The sequence below is a fragment of the Triticum dicoccoides genome, chromosome 7A, assembly GCF_002162155.2.
Source record: "Triticum dicoccoides isolate Atlit2015 ecotype Zavitan chromosome 7A, WEW_v2.0, whole genome shotgun sequence".
Lineage (NCBI taxonomy): Eukaryota > Viridiplantae > Streptophyta > Magnoliopsida > Poales > Poaceae > Triticum > Triticum dicoccoides.
The window spans coordinates 357,482,627-357,500,210 of record NC_041392.1 but is presented as its reverse complement, the minus strand read 5'-3'; positions in this window follow the sequence as shown (position 1 = coordinate 357,500,210).

Here is a 17,584-nt window from a genome sequence, read left to right as displayed (position 1 = left end):
CCGGCCACCGTGCCCCGCCGCCGGAGTGCGCCCGCGCCACCCTCGCTGCTCTGCCCCGCCGGTCGACGCCGTTCGCCGCCCCGGTGACAGATCCGGCCGCCCCGTCGCCGGATCTGCCGACCCCGCCGGATCCGACGCCTAGGCCCTCCTCTCCGGCCTCCTTCCTCCTCTCCGGCCAAGTCCGGTGACTCTCTGACGAGATCCGGCCCTGCCTCGACTTCCGTGCCAAAGTCAACCCTAGACCCGGAGGGTAAAATTTCACCAAGTCCCCGAAATTTCCAGATTCATATGCCTCTATTCATCGCATCGTAACTTTGCATCCATAGCTCCGATTCATGCATATAGCATATCAAAATGTTCGCCTCAGAGAGTACATCATTTCATCTCATTGCATCATTTTCAATTAAGCTCATCTTGATGCCCGAAATGCTGTTAGAAGAGTGCTACTTGAGTTATTTGTCAGATATGCTGCTCCATTTAGATATTTGTCATTTTTGCCAAGATTATTGTGTGCATGTTATGCCCATGAGCTCTACATATGTTTTGTTAAGGGTTTTGCCATCTCTCTAGAGGTGCAACCCATTTATTTTTGTGATGTGTGTGGTGACTAGCACAAGATTGCAAAGTGAGGCACTTGGTAATGCTGATTTCAGGGACTTAGCATTTCCACTAAGTCCTTGATCTGTTTATCTCATATGGCCATATGTTCATGTTGTTTCCTAGTGATCCGTGCCTCTTTTGAGGAAGATCAGTAAGGATGTTTTGTTAATCTTGTAGTGATCTATCCATCCATGTCTTTGTTTGCAATTATGAAGCACCCAAGCTTGAGTGAATCGAGCTCTACTTTTGTCATTTCGTGAATCTGGGTAGATTGTCTACTTGTTAGCGATTTTGCCGAGGATGTTGTAGTTGATCCGTGCATGCTATGTTATTGTTCTTGCCATGTCTAGCTTGCATTTTGTGTATTCTTGATGGATGACTGCTTAGATTGTCATGACTTGCTTTGTAGTGAGTGTGTCGAGCTCGTAAACATGCCTACTTGATATCTGTTTCAGCATGCTCCAGTTTTCACTAAGTCTGAGAACTGATTATGTTTTTGCCATGTTCACCTGCTTGCAATTGTATTTTCTGATCCCTTTTGGCTCAAGGTCACTAAGGGACTTTTGTTAAGCTCTTTGAGTAGCTCCATTTGATGCTTTACTTTGCCATGTTCAGGTCCTGTAGCATGTAGTTTTGTTGCTCCAAAGAGTGCTATCTGATCTGAGATTCCAGACAAGTGTTAATTTCACTAAGTCTGAAATATGTTTACCATATGCATTTTTGCCATGCTTGTTTGAACCTGTTAGGATGATTTGGCCGTAGCTCAGTGCTAGACTTTTGTTAAGCATCTTGAATGGATCCCTGCCATGTATTTTGTTGTCATCTTTGAGTGCTGTAGCATGTTCATCTTGTTGCATTTAGATGGCTACTTGCTGTAAATCGCAGATCGTGGTCATATTTGAATCGCTTGCCATTTCCAAACCGTAACTCCGATTCCGGCGTTCTTTATATCATTTTCAAGCGATTTCATCTCATCTTTCCAGTGGAACACTTGAATTTCCAAGTAGAGGCCAGGTTCATGCAGTCCTTGTCAAATCTTGCATATGCATCGCATACCGCATCTCGCATATCATACCATGTTCATGTGTTGGTTGTTTACTATGTTGTGTGCTTCTTTTTCGGTGTTTGCTTCTTCGTGTTGGTTCCGATAACGTCGCGTTTGTGAGGACCCATTCGTCAACATCCGTTTGTCTTCTTCATGGACTCGTTCTTCTTCCTTGCGGGATTTCAGGCAAGATGACCATACCCTCGAAAGCACTTCTATCTTTGCTTGCTTAGTTGCTCGCTCTTTTGCTATGCCTATGCCGCGATACCTACCACTTGCTTATCATGCCACCCATATTGTTGAACCAAGCCTCTAACCCACCTTGTCCTAGCAAACCGTTGTTTGGCTATGTTACCGCTTTGCTCAACCCCTCTTATAGCGTTGTTAGTTGCAAGTGAAGATTGAAGCTTGTTCCTTGTTGGAACATGGAGTTGTTGTTCCTTGTTGGAACATGTTTACTTGTTGGGATATCACAATATATCTTATTTAATTCATGCATCTATATACTTGGTAAAGGGTGGAAGGCTCGGCCTTATGCCTGGTGTTTTGTTCCACTCTTGCCGCCCTAGTTTCCGTCATATCGGTGTTATGTTCCCGAATTTTGCGTTCCTTACGCGGTTGGGTTATAATGGGAACCCCTTGACAGTTCGCTTTGAATAAAACTCCTCCAGCAAGGCCCAACCTTGGTTTTACCATTCGCCACCTAGCCTTTTTCCCTTGGGAGTCGCGCATCCCGAGGGTCATCTTTATTTTAACCCCCCGGGCCAGTGCTTGTCTAAGTGTTGGTCCAAACTAGAGCCACTTGTGGCGCCACCCCGGGGAAACATGAGGGCTGGTTTTAGCTGTACGTAGTGTTCATCCTGTGTTGCCCTGAGAACGAGATATGTGCAGCTCCTATCAGGATGTCGGCGCATCGGGCGGTCTTGCTGGACTTGTTTTACCATTGTCGAGGATGTCTTGTAGAACCGGGATACCGAGTCTGATCGGAATGTCTTGGGAGGAGGTCTATTCCTTCGTTGACCGTGAGAGCTTGTCATGGGCTAAGTTGGGACACCCCTGCAGGGTTTTGAACTTTCGAAAGCCGTGCCCACGGTTATGGGTAGATGGGAATTTGTTAATGTCCGGTTGTAGAAAACCTGAAGTGGACCTTAATTAAAATACATCAACCGCGTGTGTAACCGTGATGGTCTCTTCTCGGCGGAGTACGGGAAGTGAACACGGTGTTGGAGTTATGCTTGACGTAGGTTGTTCTAGGATCACTTCTTGATCATACTTTTATCGACCGTGCTTTGCCTTCTCTTCTCGCTCTAATTTGCGTATGTTAGCCACCATATATGCTAGTCGCTTGCTGCAGCTCCACCATATACATTTACCTTACCCATAAGCTTAAATAGTCTTGATCGCGAGGGTGCGAGATTGCTGAGTCCCCGTGACTCACAGATACTTCCAAAACCAGCTTGCAGGTGCCGATGAGTCCGTGCAGATGACGCAACCAAGCTCAAGGAGGAGCTCGATGAAGATGTTGTCCTTTGTGTTGTTTCGTTCTAGTTGATCAGTAGTGGAGCCCAGTTGGGGTCGATCGGGGACCTTGTCGCATTTGGGGTTCTTCTTTTATTTTGGTTCCGTAGTCGGACCTTGATTGTATCTGGTTGATGTAATGCTTTATTCATGTAATTGTATGAAGTGGCAATTGTAAGCCAACTATGTATCTTTTCCCTTATGTATTACATGGGTTGTTTGCGAAGATTACCTCACTTGCGACATTGCTTTCAATGCGGTTATGCCTCTAAGTCGTGCTTCGACACGTGGGAGATATAGCCGCATCGAGGGCGTTACAAGTTGGTAATCAGAGCCTTCCCCGAAGGAGCCCCATTGCTTGATCGTTTTTAGCAGCCGTTGTTGAGTCTAGAAAAATGTTTTGAGTCATTTAGGAATTATATATCGGAGAGTTTAGGAATTCTTTTACTCCCCAGTCTCCTCATCGCTCTGGTAAGGCATCCTGACGTAGAGTTTTGACTCTTCTCTTCTCAAATTTCACTAAATTTTTTTTAGGATCACGCGGGTATCTTGGAATCGTTCCGATGGTTTTATGACGAGAACATTGTCTTGGTGCCTCCTGTCAGGGGTTTTGTGGAAGTGTCCCGGGGAGTTGAGCTCTGAGGTGTTGTCGTCATAATTTTATTGTTGCAGTTCTGGAATACCTGAGTTTAGTACGCCGACATCGAAAATCTCTTTTATGCAGTTCGTTGGTGAGATAACCTCGACGCCACCCAGTACTGGGGCGGGAGTTCGGGAGTATTGCCATAACTCGTATAACGGATGCTTTTTGAAGGTTGAGGTAGATGATTTCCGAAGGTTTCTCGGTTATGTGTTGAAGGATGGATACAGCTGGATGTAGGATTTGCTAGATTTGGGTGAGATATTATGCTTCCCCTATATCCCCAACACCTGATTGCATAACCGGAAAGTTTCGGGAGTTTATAAGTGGGAATTCAAGTAGCTCTTAGGATATCTTTCCGACAGACGTATGATATGAAATTGGGGTTCGACATCTAGTGGTCCGCCTATTCATGGTTGGTTTTATAGTGGTCTCGTTGTGTCTTAAAGAGTCCTTGGCTATGCCGACTCGGGGACGCTTCGTATGTCATGTGCACTGCCTTGTACATGATGGTGTTGTACAATCGAGCCCGTGTAGGCCCCACCACGAAAACTTCGGACGAAATCTCTATCATATGTTTGTTCCGGCTTATCCGGCAAGCCAATCCTTTGTTTTGTTTTGAGTTGTGGTATTTGAGTTGCTTCAATGTCTAGTGTTGATTCCATGCCTTTTCCTAAATGGTGTTCTCATACTCCGATGTGAATACTAATCCTTCTTGATAATTGAGATTGTCATGTCAATCCTTTTCAACCGGCGAGTTTTTCTCTTCAACTGGATCCGATCACTTCAACTTTTGCAAGATCAATTATCAGTTCTTCTCAACGGTGTTTGCTTCATCCGTTCCAAGTTGCCTTTGTTTTTCCCGCCCACCCACCCTTTTTCTTCGACGACTCAGATTTCTTAATCTAGTATCATCTTATTGATGAGAAGCCTCTCCATTATTTTTCCTTCAATATTCTTATCCGGTGATTCTCATGAAGATCCTAACGGAGCTTCTAGTTTATCTTTCTTCATTCTTTTTCTTCTCCGGTGGATTCCAGTCAAGCTTTGCTGATCATAGCATTTCCTCATTTCAAATGTGTTCTTATGCCGGTGCACCTCGTAATCATCCACTTCACGCTATTCTTTTGTTCCAGAGTGCCAAAGATATCTCAGAAGATTCGTTTCCATTCTCAATCCGTTCAACTTATTTCGAGGTTGTTATCTTATTCAAGCCATTTAATTCAACCGATGCAATCTCTCTTTTCAAGTAATCGTTCAACAGTGTTTCTTTTGAGTGGGCCCTAACCCACAGGTCTTTTCCCAGGATCTTACCTGACTCTTCTAATTCTCCCGGAGATATCCGTAAAATTCTTTTCGAAGTTTGACGTAAGAATGGGTTATCATCAGTCATATGTATTTCTCCAAGATCTTTCAAAAAAGATTTCATCGGTGGCTCAACCTTTCCATTCTTCATTCCGGAGTGCCTCAATAATTATTGGTGGTGTTTCTCGTCATCATTCTCAGATTTTGAAGACCGAGTTTCTCTTAAATCTTGCTCCATTCTCTTCAAGATTCGTGATTCTAGCTTTATGCCATCCTATCATAATTGTTTTCGATTGTGACAATTCTTTTCACCTATCCGGAGCAAATTCAGGAGTATTTTTCAGTTTGATCATCCGGAGCCCATCATCTCAGATTTATTCTTTCTTAGCTTTCAGCTATCATTCTCCAAATATTACCGGTGCATCGCTCAAATATCCTCTAATCAGCTCGTGATCTATTCGTTCTCTTGTATCTAAATTCCTTCAAGTATCTTCGTTCATTTCACAATTCTTACCCGGTGATTCATCCTTTTTACTTCGTTCATCTTCAATTCTTACGGTGGTTCGTTCAAGAGTTTTCTTCCTTCGTGTATCATATCTATGCATTCGTGCTTTTCAAATTCTACCGGTGGATCGTTGAAGACCTTCCCAAGTTCATGCTATATCTCTCTTCAATCCGTTGCAACTGGAATAAGTAGTATGCCAAATCCGTTGCTTGTCATCAATTTAATTGGTGAAGGTTAAGCATAATGTAATTCTTATTCTTGTTTCATCCATATGTTAATCTTTTCTTCCGGAGTTTGTTCACGATGATTAAACTCTTGGTTTCAAGTGCTCATCAAGATTCTTTTCAGTGGAGCTCAAGCATTCTTTATCTGGCATTTTAAAGTGCAATTCTTTCTTCCATATCATTGAAGGTGGTATTACGTCATTCTTGATAATTTGAGTTCATGTTCTATGTTAGGAATGAGGTATTTTAAATCCATCAATCTCTTCTTTGGAGTTATCTTGGGTTAGATTTCACCTAAATCCTTCCCTAAGGTTTGTTGCTATTTATGGTGCATACAAATGACCCAAGTTCTTCATCTATCCTCCCGGTGAAATAAGTTTCTCGTCTTGTTCATATCAACCCAATCTATTGTTTCCATTAGTGGCAGAATTTCACCTCATAATCTCGAGATGTTTTCCATAAGCCTCAACAAGCCTGTTCCTTTCGTTGTTGATTTCCCAACAACTCCGTTCAATCCTTCTTTTTTAAGGATGCTCTCTCAAATTGGCTTGAGGTAGAACATGTTGTTTTTCTTCTCCATTCTTTTCTTTGCATTCTTTCATTTCTTCCTGAGGCTTTGTATTGCTGCTATATTCACCCATCATCTCGTTTTCTCAAATATCATGTTCTTTTCATGCCTATCCATTTAACCGGAGTGTCGTGTCCTCTGCTCAAGTTCTTTTCACCGTATTAAGTCTTGCATAACTTCTTAACGGGAGTGCTTTCAATATATATCTTGCCCTTCAACATCGAGGTTTTTCGCAATGTTCTTTGTCCCTCCTTGCTAACGGAGTGTTTTCGACTTTGTTTACCTTCGTTGTATTCTTTTCCTGAATTTGTTCAACCTCTCAAGGTTATTTGGTTTCACTCGTTTGTCAAAGGAGCGACTTAGTTTTACCTCTTCTCTTTCTCTTCCGTTGTCCCTCCGGTGCCATTCTAGATCCCAGGACGAGATCCTCTCGTAGTGGTGGAGTGTTGTAACGCCCCGAGACCGATGTGCCAGGTGTCGTCCAGTTATTCGCTGTTGTTGCCTTGTCATTGCTTGCATGCCATGCATTTGCATATCATGTCATGATGTGCATTTCATTTGCATACATGTTCGTCTCATGCATCCGAGCATTTTCCCCGTTGTCCGTTTTGCAATCCGGCGCTCCGTTCTCCTCCGGTGGTCATTTCTACCTTTCGTTCGTGTGTGGGGATTAAACATTTTTTCCGGATTGGACCGAGTCTTGCCAAGCGGCCTTGGTTTACTACCGGTAGACCGCCTGTCAAGTTTCGTACCATTTGGACTTCATTTGATACTCCAACGGTTAACCGAGGGACAGAAAAGGCCTCGTGTGTGTTGCAGCCCAACACCCTTCCAATTGGGCCCAAAACCCACCAAAACCCCCTCCATCATCTAGAGCGTTCGATCACAATCGCGTGGCCGAAAACCGCACCTCATTTGGCCTCTCCTAGCTCCCTCTACCTATATATTTGTGATCCCCTCCGAAATTTTCGCGGATGAAACCCTAGCCATCTTCCTCCTCGCGCCCGGACGAAATCTCCACCGCATCGGACATGTCCGCCGGCTGCCGCCACGTCGCCCGACCAATCCCCCGCCGCCACCTCAGTGCCGCCGGCGATCTCCACCACTCCCGCGGCGCCACTTGGCACCGCCCGGGTCTCCCCGCGCCTCCCAGCCGCGCGGCCCGCCCAGGCCCGGGGCGAGCCCGCGGGGCCCAACCGCCGCCGCCGCCGCCCGCGGAGAGCCGCGCCCGCTCCCGCGTCTCCCTCGCCGGTCGAGCTCCGCCGCCTCGACCGAGCGTGCCGGCCACCGTGCCCCGCCGCCGGAGTGCGCCCGCGCCACCCTCGCTGCTCCGCCCCGCCGGTCGACGCCGTTCGCCGCCCCGGTGACAGATCCGGCCGCCCCGTCGCCGGATCTGCCGACCCCGCCGGATCCGACGCCTAGGCCCTCCTCTCCGGCCTCCTTCCTCCTCTCCGGCCAAGTCCGGCGACTCTCCGACGAGATCCGGCCCTACCTCGACTTCCGTGCCAAAGTCAACCCTAGACCCGGAGGGTAAAATTTCACCAAGTCCTCGAAATTCCTAGATTCATATGCCTCTATTCATCGCATCGTAACTTTGCATCCATAGCTCCGATTCATGCATATAGCATATCAAAATGTTCACCTCGGAGAGTACATCATTTCGTCTCATTGCATCATTTTCATTTGAGCTCATCTTGATGCCCGAAATGATGTTAGAAGAGTGCTACTTGAGTTATTTGTCAGATATGCTGCTCCATTTAGATATTTGTCATTTTTGCCAAGATTATTGTGTGCATGTTATGCCCATGAGCTCTACATATGTTTTGTTAAGGGTTTTGCCATCTCTCCAGAGGTGCAACCCATTTATTTTTGTGATGTGTGTGGTGACTAGCACAAGATTGCAAAGTGAGGCACTTGGTAATGCTGATTTCAGGGACTTAGCATTTCCACTAAGTCCTTGATCTGTTTATCTCATATGGCCATATGTTCATGTTGTTTCCTAGTGATCCGTGCCTCTTTTGAGGAAGATCAGTAAGGATGTTTTGTTAATCTTGTAGTGATCTATCAATCCATGTCTTTGTTTGCAATTATGGAGCACCCTAGCTTGAGTGAATCGAGCTCTACTTTTGTCATTTCGTGAATCTGGGCAGATTGTCTACTTGTTAGCGATTTTGCCGAGGATGTTGTAGTTGATCCGTGCATGCTACGTTATTGTTCTTGCCATGTCTAGCTTGCATTTTGTGTATTCTTGATGGATGACTACTTAGATTGTCATGACTTGCTCTGTAGTAAGTGCGTCGAGCTCATAAACATGCCTACTTGATATCTGTTTCAGCATGCTCCAGTTTTCACTAAGTCTGAGAACTGATTATGTTTTTGCCATGTTCACCTGCTTGCAATTGTATTTTCTGATCCCTTTTGGCTCAAGGTCACTAAGGGACTTTTGTTAAGCTCTTTGAGTAGCTCCATTCCATGCTTTACTTTTCCATGTTCAGGTCCTATAGCATGTAGTTTTGTTGCTCCAAAGAGTGCTATCTGATCTGAGATTCCAAACAAGTGTTAATTTCACTAAGTCTGAAATCTGTTTACCATATGCATGTTTGCCATGCTTGTTTGAACCTATTAATGGATGATTTGGCCGTAGCTCAGTGCTAGACTTTTGTTAAGAATCTTGAATGGATCCCTGCCATGTATTTTGTTGTCATGTTTGAGTGCTATAGCATGTTCATCTTGTTGCATTTAGATGGCTACTTGCTGTAAATCGCAGATCGTGGTCATATTTGAATCGCTTGCCATTTCCAAACCATAACTCCGATTCTGGCGTTCTTTATATCATTTTCAAGCGATTTCATCTCATCTTTCCAGTGGCACACTTGAATTTCCAAGTAGAGTCCAGGTTCATGCAGTCCTTGTCAAATCTTGCATATGCATCGCATACCGCATCTCGCATATCATACCATGTTCATGTGTTGGTTGTTCACTATGTTGTGTGCTTCTTTTCCGGTGTTTGCTTCTTCGTGTTGGTTCCGATAACGTCGCGTTTGTGAGGACCCGTTCGTCAACGTCCGTTTGTCTTCTTCATGGACTCGTTCTTCTTCCTTGCGGGATTTCAGGCAAGATGACCATACCCTCGAAATCACTTCTATCTTTGCTTGCTTAGTTGCTCGCTCTTTTGCTATGCCTATGCCGCGATACCTACCACTTGCTTATCATGCTACCCATATTGTTGAACCAAGCCTCTAACCTACCTTGTCCTAGCAAACCGTTGTTTGGCTATGTTACCGCTTTGCTCAGCCCCTCTTATAGCGTTGTTAGTTGCAAGTGAAGATTGAAGTTTGTTCCTTGTTGGAACATGGAGTTGTTGTTCCTTGTTGGAACATGTTACTTGTTGGGATATCACAATATATCTTATTTAATTAATGCATCTATATACTTGGTAAAGGGTGGAAGGCTCAGCCTTATGCCTGGTGTTTTGTTCCACTCTTGCCGCCCTAGTTTCCGTCATATCGGTGTTATGTTCCCGGATTTTGCGTTCCTTACGCGGTTGGGTTATAATGGGAACCCCTTGACAGTTTGCTTTGAATAAAACTCCTCCAGCAAGGCCCAACCTTGGTTTTACCATTCGCCACCTAGCCTTTTTCCCTTGGGAGTCGCGCATCCCGAGGGTCATCTTTATTTTAACCCCCTGGGCCAGTGCTTGTCTAAGTGTTGGTCCAAACTAGAGCCACTTGCGGCACCACCCCGGGGAAACTTGAGGGCTGGTTTTAGCTGTACGTAGTGTTCATCCTGTGTTGCCCTGAGAACGAGATATGTGCAGCTCCTATCAGGATGTCGGCGCATCGAGCGGTCTTGCTGGACTTGTTTTACCATTGTCGAGGATGTCTTGTAGAACCGGGATACCGAGTCTGATCAGAATGTCTTGGGAGGAGGTATATTCCTTCGTTGATTGTGAGAGCTTGTCATGGGCTAAGTTGGGACACCCCTGCAGGGTTTTGAACTTTCGAAAGTCGTGCTCGCGGTTATGGGCAGATGGGAATTTGTTAACGTCCGGTTGTAGAAAACCTGAAGTGGACCTTAATTAAAATACATCAACCGCGTGTGTAACCGTGATGGTCTCTTCTCGGCGGAGTCCGGGAAGTGAACATGGTGTTGGAGTTATGCTTGACGTAGGTTGTTATAGGATCACTTCTTGATCATACTTTTATCGCCCGTGCTTTGCCTTCTCTTCTCGTTCTCATTTGCGTATGTTAGCCACCATATATGCTAGTCGCTTGCTGCAGCTCCACCTCATACCTTTACCTTACCCATAAGCTTAAATAGTCTTGATCGCGAGGGTGCGAGATTGCTGAGTCCCCGTGACTCACAGATACTTCCAAAACCAGCTTGTAGGTGCCGATGAGTCCGTGCAGATGACGCAACCAAGCTCAAGGAGGAGCTCGATGAAGATCTTGTCCTTTGTGTTGTTTCGTTCTAGTTGATCAGTAGTGGAGCCCAGTTGGGGTCGATCGGGGACCTTGTTGCATTTGGGGTTCTTCTTTTATTTTGGTTCCGTAGTCGGACCTTGATTGTATCTGGTTGATGTATTGCTTTATTCATGTAATTGTGTGAAGTGGCGATTGTAAGACAACTATGTATCTTTTCCCTTAGGTATTACATGGGTTGTTTGCGAAGATTACCTCACTTGCGACATTGCTTCCAATGCGGTTATGCCTCTAAGTCGTGCTTCGACACATGGGAGATATAGCCGCATCGAGGGCGTTACAATTTCATAGGCAGCGTTGGCATCAAGATCAATGAAGTTTCCTTTAGCGGCAAAATCGAGAAGTTGTCTATGATGCAAAGCCAATCCTATGTAAAAATTTCAAAGCCGAACTTTCTCATCCCCCTTTAAGTTGGAAATATGATATGATTCTATAAGCCTATAACAGGCATCTTTCAAATTTTCTCCGTGTCCTTGCTTGAAGTAAAGGACTTCAAAATCTGGTGACAAAGGAGGAGTAGCGACACTAGCCATCGAGACTAGAAAACAATGGAACAGCAAACGGAAAAAGAGAGATGAATAAAATGACAATTTTTTGTGAAGTGGGGAGAGGAAAATGAGAGGCAACTGGCAAATAATGTAAATTTCAAGGAGATGAGACTTGTGATTAGGAACCTAGTTATGATGAAGATCCTCCCCGGCAACGGCACCAGAAATTCCTTTTGATGTCGCTTGAAGCTACGTCGGTTTTTCCCCAAAGAGGAAGGGACGATGCAGCACAGCAGCGGTAGGTATTTCCCTCATATATGAAACCAAGTTTATCAAACCAATAGGAGAACCAAGCAACACAACGTAAACCACCCCTGAACACAAATAACAACAGCTCACAACTCGGCGTGTCAAAGGGGTTGTCAATCCCTTTCGGGTAACGGCGCCAGAAATGGCATGTGGACGGGATAAAGTTGTAAATATTGATAGATCGAACAACAAATAAAATAAATTGCAGCAAGGTATTTTTGGGTTTTTGGATTAATAGATCTAAAAATAAAAGCAAATAAAAATAGATTGCAAAGGAAAATTAATGAGAAAGAAGACTCGGGGGCCGTAGGTTTTACTAGTGGCTTCTCTCGAGAAAATAGCAAACGGTGGGTGAACAAATTACTATTGGGCAATTGATAGAACCTTAAATAATTATGACAATATCCATGCAATTATCATTACATAGGCATCACGTCCAAGATTAGTAAACCGACTCCTGCCTGCATCTCCTATTATTACTCCACAGATCAACCGCTATCCAGCATGCATCTAGTGTATTAAGTTCATGGAAAAAATGGAGTAATGTAATAAGAACGATGACATGATGTAGATGAGATCCATTTATATATGGAGGTAGATATAGATCCCATCTTTTTATCACTGGGATACACACGTGTCGATTCCATTTCTGTCACTGTGATCAAGCACCGTAAGATCGAACCCACTACCGAGCACCTCTTCCTATTGCAAGATAAATAGATCAAGTTGGCCAAACAAAACCCAAATATCGAAGAAGAAATACGAGGCTATAAGAGATCATGCATGAAAGAGATCAAAGAAACTCAAATACTTTCATGGATATAAAAGATAGATCCGGTCATAAACTCAAAGTTCATCGATCCCAACAAACACACCGCAAAAGAGTTACATCATATGGATCTCCAAGAGACCATTGTATTGAGAATCAAGAAAGAGATGAAGCCATCTAGCTACTAACTATGGACCCGAAGGTCTACAAAGAACTACTCATGCATCATCGGAGAGGCGCCAATGGAAGTGGTGAACCCCTCTGTGATGGTCTCTAGATTGGATTTGGTGGTTCTGGACTATACGGCGGCTGCATGAATATTTCGTCGACTCCCCTAGGGTTTCTGGAATATTGGGGTATTTATAGAGCAAAGAGGCAGTCTAGGGGGCACCCGAGGTGGGCACAACCCACCAGGGCGTGCCTGGGCCTCTTGGCGTGCCCTGGTAGGTTGTCCCCTCCTCGGGACTCCCCCCAGGTGCAACCAGGGCCCAACATCTTCCTTCTGGTGCATAAAAAATCTCCAAAAAGTTTCGTGCAATTTGGACTCCGTTTGATATTATTTTCTGCAATGGAAAAAAGATGGAAAAACAACAACTGGCACTTGGCACTATGTCAATAGGTTAGTACCAAAAAATGATATAAAATGACTATAAAATGATTATAAAACATTCAAGATTGATAATAAAACAACATGGAACAATCAAAAATTATAGATACGTTGGAGACGTATCATCAAACCCTACTCCTGCTTTGGTGGATTGATGGTGGAAAAATGGTGGTGGGCGCAACACGTTTTGCCCGTCATGGTTGCTTTGGGCGAAAACAGCTACGCGCGTATGAATGTGTGTAGGGGTGGATTCGCTAACCCTTTCTATGGTTGCCTTGGGCCTCCTTCTATAGACAAGGGGGTCACCACAGTGGCAAATCAGTCATTATGCACTGATTAGATAGCAAACAGTGCTATCATACCTAACTCTACAGGCTGACAGAGCGCATTAAATGCACCGCTTAATGTCACATCGTTGCTTGCTCGCTCGACACGTCGCATGACGAGTGTCACTTGTAGGTATTTCATGTAGGAAGTTGCTGCCATGTGGCAAATGGCTGCCACTTAGTTACTTTGCGGCTTGACACCTTACTGGTCGATGACTTGTGTCATGATGAGGCAGTGTTGTGAGGTGGTTTTGCATTCGTAGGCCTCGGCATGCCTGTCGAGGTGACCTGGAGGCTTGCTTCCGAGGGCGACCATGCCCTTGCCAGGCTCGCCTGCCCGGCAAGGGAGGCTTCTCTCTTGGCAGTATCTTGCTTCTCTGGCTTAGTCTTGGTCCACTTGAGCTGCATGTTGGTCCCTTAAAGATCTGATCTCTTGTGATTTGGTCTGACTTTGGTGCCGTGATCTATTCTCGTGCCTGTGCCTAGTCTGGGCAACGGAACCAGGGTTGGTTGCACCAACAACACCAATGGTGTTCCAACCGGGAGATCTCATATGGCTTCATCTTCGCAAGGACCATTTCCTGAACGAGCGCAAGTCAAAGCTACTACCACGAGCGGACGACCCATTCAAGGTGCTAGCACGCTACAATGACAACGCCTACAAGATCGACATCCCATGCGACAAGTACAACGTAAGCAACATCTTCAACATCAAAGACTTGGCCAAGTACCGTGGTGATGAAGATCATGATCCATGGATGGATCTCTCCCAGGGGGGAAATGATGCGGATCATCCTTCCATCATCCCCATGGACTCTACACCAACACATCAAGCACCACGTTGACCCATGACAAGAGCTAGAGCACCTGCAATGGAAACCGAGGTGAACTCCTTCCTACTTGATATGCATATGGACACAAACAGAACTTGGTTGCTACGTCACCAAAATACTCTATGCCTCAGCAGGTATGAAGAGGCACACTAGCAAGAAGCTCAGGAGCATCACCAAGGAGTAGGAGGACCACCCCAAGGCCACACGGAGTAAGACGGAGCCAAACAACAGCTGGATAGGAAGTCCCAGGTGACCCCGTGCGCACGGGCGCCCCTGAGACCCCGTGCCCACGGACTAATGGGAGCTACGGCTGTAGCATCCCATGCGCACGGGTGTGTACCATTCGCACGGGACCCCTGTGCGCACGGGCCCAACTTACCCCGTGCGCACGGGCCCAACAGGATGGTCGGCTGATGTGGGCTATTGGGCCTCCATTTCGCACCCACTTCGTCTCCTACCTCCCCAAACCTATATAATTCATACCTAGGGTTATGTTAAGGGTTAGAAAAGACATAGATGAGATATTTGAGTGCTTTTCTCCTTGTACCCACTCTATTGGAGATCAAGGCCTCTTAGGAGAGGATCCACTTGTGGATTTCAAGACCACCTCTTGGAGAAGACTACCATCATCAAGACCTCATCTCTTAGGAGTGGGAAGAACTCTACCATTCTATCTTTCATTTGATTGTGTTTGTGAACTTGTGGATCTTGTGTTGCTATTCTAGTGGATGTGTAATTGGGTATTGTTGGAGTGAATTCCTCTTAGTCTTTCTTGGTGTTCACCCCTATTTCCCCTCCAAGTGTGAAAATATCCATCTTAGGGTTCCACCTTACAAGATGGCCCTATCTTGCACCATGCATTATCACCTGCAAAGGATTTGCTATCCCCTCCGGCCCTTGCCAGGGGTTTATGCGCAATTGATAAACTGCCAAATTTTCTCCTGGTGCATTTTTTACCATTGATGGATGCCGCGGATCAGAAACAGACACGTGAATGCCATCCTCTTGAGATATGCGGACGTGACGAACGACCACGACGGAAGGAGGAAGGAAGCATGAACAAAAGCTAAGTCAACATAACCACTAACTTTTTCTCCCAAGTTTGCATTTGCTTATCCCTCGGATAACCAAGTTTTTCTGTATGGTTAACTCCTTTCATGTGATGGCACCTTGTTGTATTTGTCTTGCGCAACCGCTTTTGTTTCGAGCACTACGGAACAAAGTGGGTGGCAGCATAAAAGACTCCTAAGGAAAAACCTTTCGGGACATGTCCTCGCCAGCTGAATGCTAAGGACCCGCTCCTCATAGCAACCGCGGTAGCATGTTACTGTCAGGCAACCAAAACACATAGAAAGAAACTAACCATACGAACATCCATGGGTAAAACACAAGAGGGATAGCATTCACTTAAAATTAATTAAACATCAGTTCAACACAAAGAAAAGTAGTACGGGGCCTAAACACGAGACATGCATAATGTTCCATTACAGGGCACCACGGTGACAATAATGTTTCGAGGTTATGCTTGGCGGCCTTAGGGGACCCTGGGACAGAGAGGACCTTGTCGGTGAAAGGACCGGCCTGCAGAAACATCGGCACCTACCGGCAGCAACCTGAAGCCAACAGCAAGGTTGAGGTCCGGATGGCGATAGGCGATGTTGCTCAAGACCATGAAGAGGGCATCGCGGGAAAGCTTTCGGCACTCGCTTGCAAAACGAGCGCTTTTTCTTCCTCATGTGCCCTCAGCCCTTTGATGAAGCCTTCGAAGAAGAGCGCTAGCTTGATGCTCGGAACCTCATGCCTGTTGACTGAGAAGGCTGAGCTCCTCATACCCATCTTTCCAGTCTAGGCAGAGTGGCGCTCGGCAATGTCGACCAGGCTCTTGATCCAAAGATCACACTGCTCAACTTGGTTCTCTAGTTTGTCCTCTACGTCCTTCCGGAGGATTCTCGTGTTGTCCAATTCCTTCATCAGCTGCTTCTCACGGGCTCCGGCAGACTCGATTCCGCTCACCAAGGTGCCAAGCCTTGCCTTCATATCAGTGATATGGTGCCATTGGCAGTGTCAAGATCCTGGTTCTTTGAGAAAAGATGTGATTGCACATCTTTAGGAGAATATCAACCTTGGGTGCTTCCTCCTTGAGAGCCACAATTTTCTTGGCACTCCCAGCAAGATCCTCTGTCAATTTGACCACCTGTTGATTGAGGTCAGCCTTGGCAATGATGTAGCGGCAAGATCATCGGCAACTTTCTTTAGCTGGGCAGCTGGGTCAACGGTGTGCATGTCAAGGGCCGCCTTGTGCCTATCCTCCAAATCCTTAGTGCATTGCTGGACAAGGGCCTCCAGTTCTCCGTCCTTGTTGCAAAGGGTTGCCTCGAGTTTCTCTTCCTGGGAAGAGATGTTCCTTGGCGTTCAGAAGCGCTCCATGCTCTGCCAAACGAACTTCGCGTGCAGCGACATCCTCTTTCGCCATGGTTACCGTCTCATGTTGCCGCAGAAGGATTTGGAACTGCTTGTTGTGCCACTCGTGCAATTCGCTGCCCTTGTCCCCCAGTTTTTGATCCGTGAGGATGCCGGAGTTATGCTGCTCCTTGAGCGTCTGCCACTTCTAGCTGTACCTACTCCACATCTCCTTGATGCATGTTGCCATGGACTCTAGGAAGGATAGGTCCATGACCGTACTGACTGAGTCATCAGTCTCTTCAGCTCGCTAGAATAGCGGCGCCATGATGCGCTGCATCTCCTCATCAAGGTTTGCACTTACTATTGCGGAAGAGCCAGGGGCTCCGAGTCTAGGTTGGGCGAGAACCAACGCCAACTTGCTCGAAGATGGTTGTAGAGCCACGGGCGAGGTGCCAAACTGGGGAGGAAGGCTCATACACTACTCGAATCAGCAAATTTGCCGTCTGCCCTCTCTTTGCCGTCCGCTAGCGGACGACAAAGGTAGGCTTTGTCGTAAGCCACCAGAAAGCGACGGCAAAGAAGCTTTGCCATCTACTGGCAGACGGCAAAGAGGGGGTTTGGCCCACTGTTTGTCAAACCCTAATGGGGCACCTCTTTGCCGCCCGCTAGCTGATGGCAAAAGAGAGGCGGACGTCAAAGCTTCAAAATTCACTTAACAGCGTCGCTCCCGACCTGTCGCCCTCTATCTCTGTCTCCTCTCCTCTTTCCTCCCTCTGCCACCCTGCGCCGCCGCTACCGCACGCTTTCGCGTCGCCGCCGCCGCACCCTCCCTGGCTCCCCAACCCCTCCCGAGCTTCCCCGCCGCCGCCTCCCTGCCGTAGCCGCGGGTCGACCGCCCCGAGGAGCACCGCCCGTCGCCGCCCCCTCCCCACCCCGTCGCCACCCCGCCTCGCCGTCGCGCCC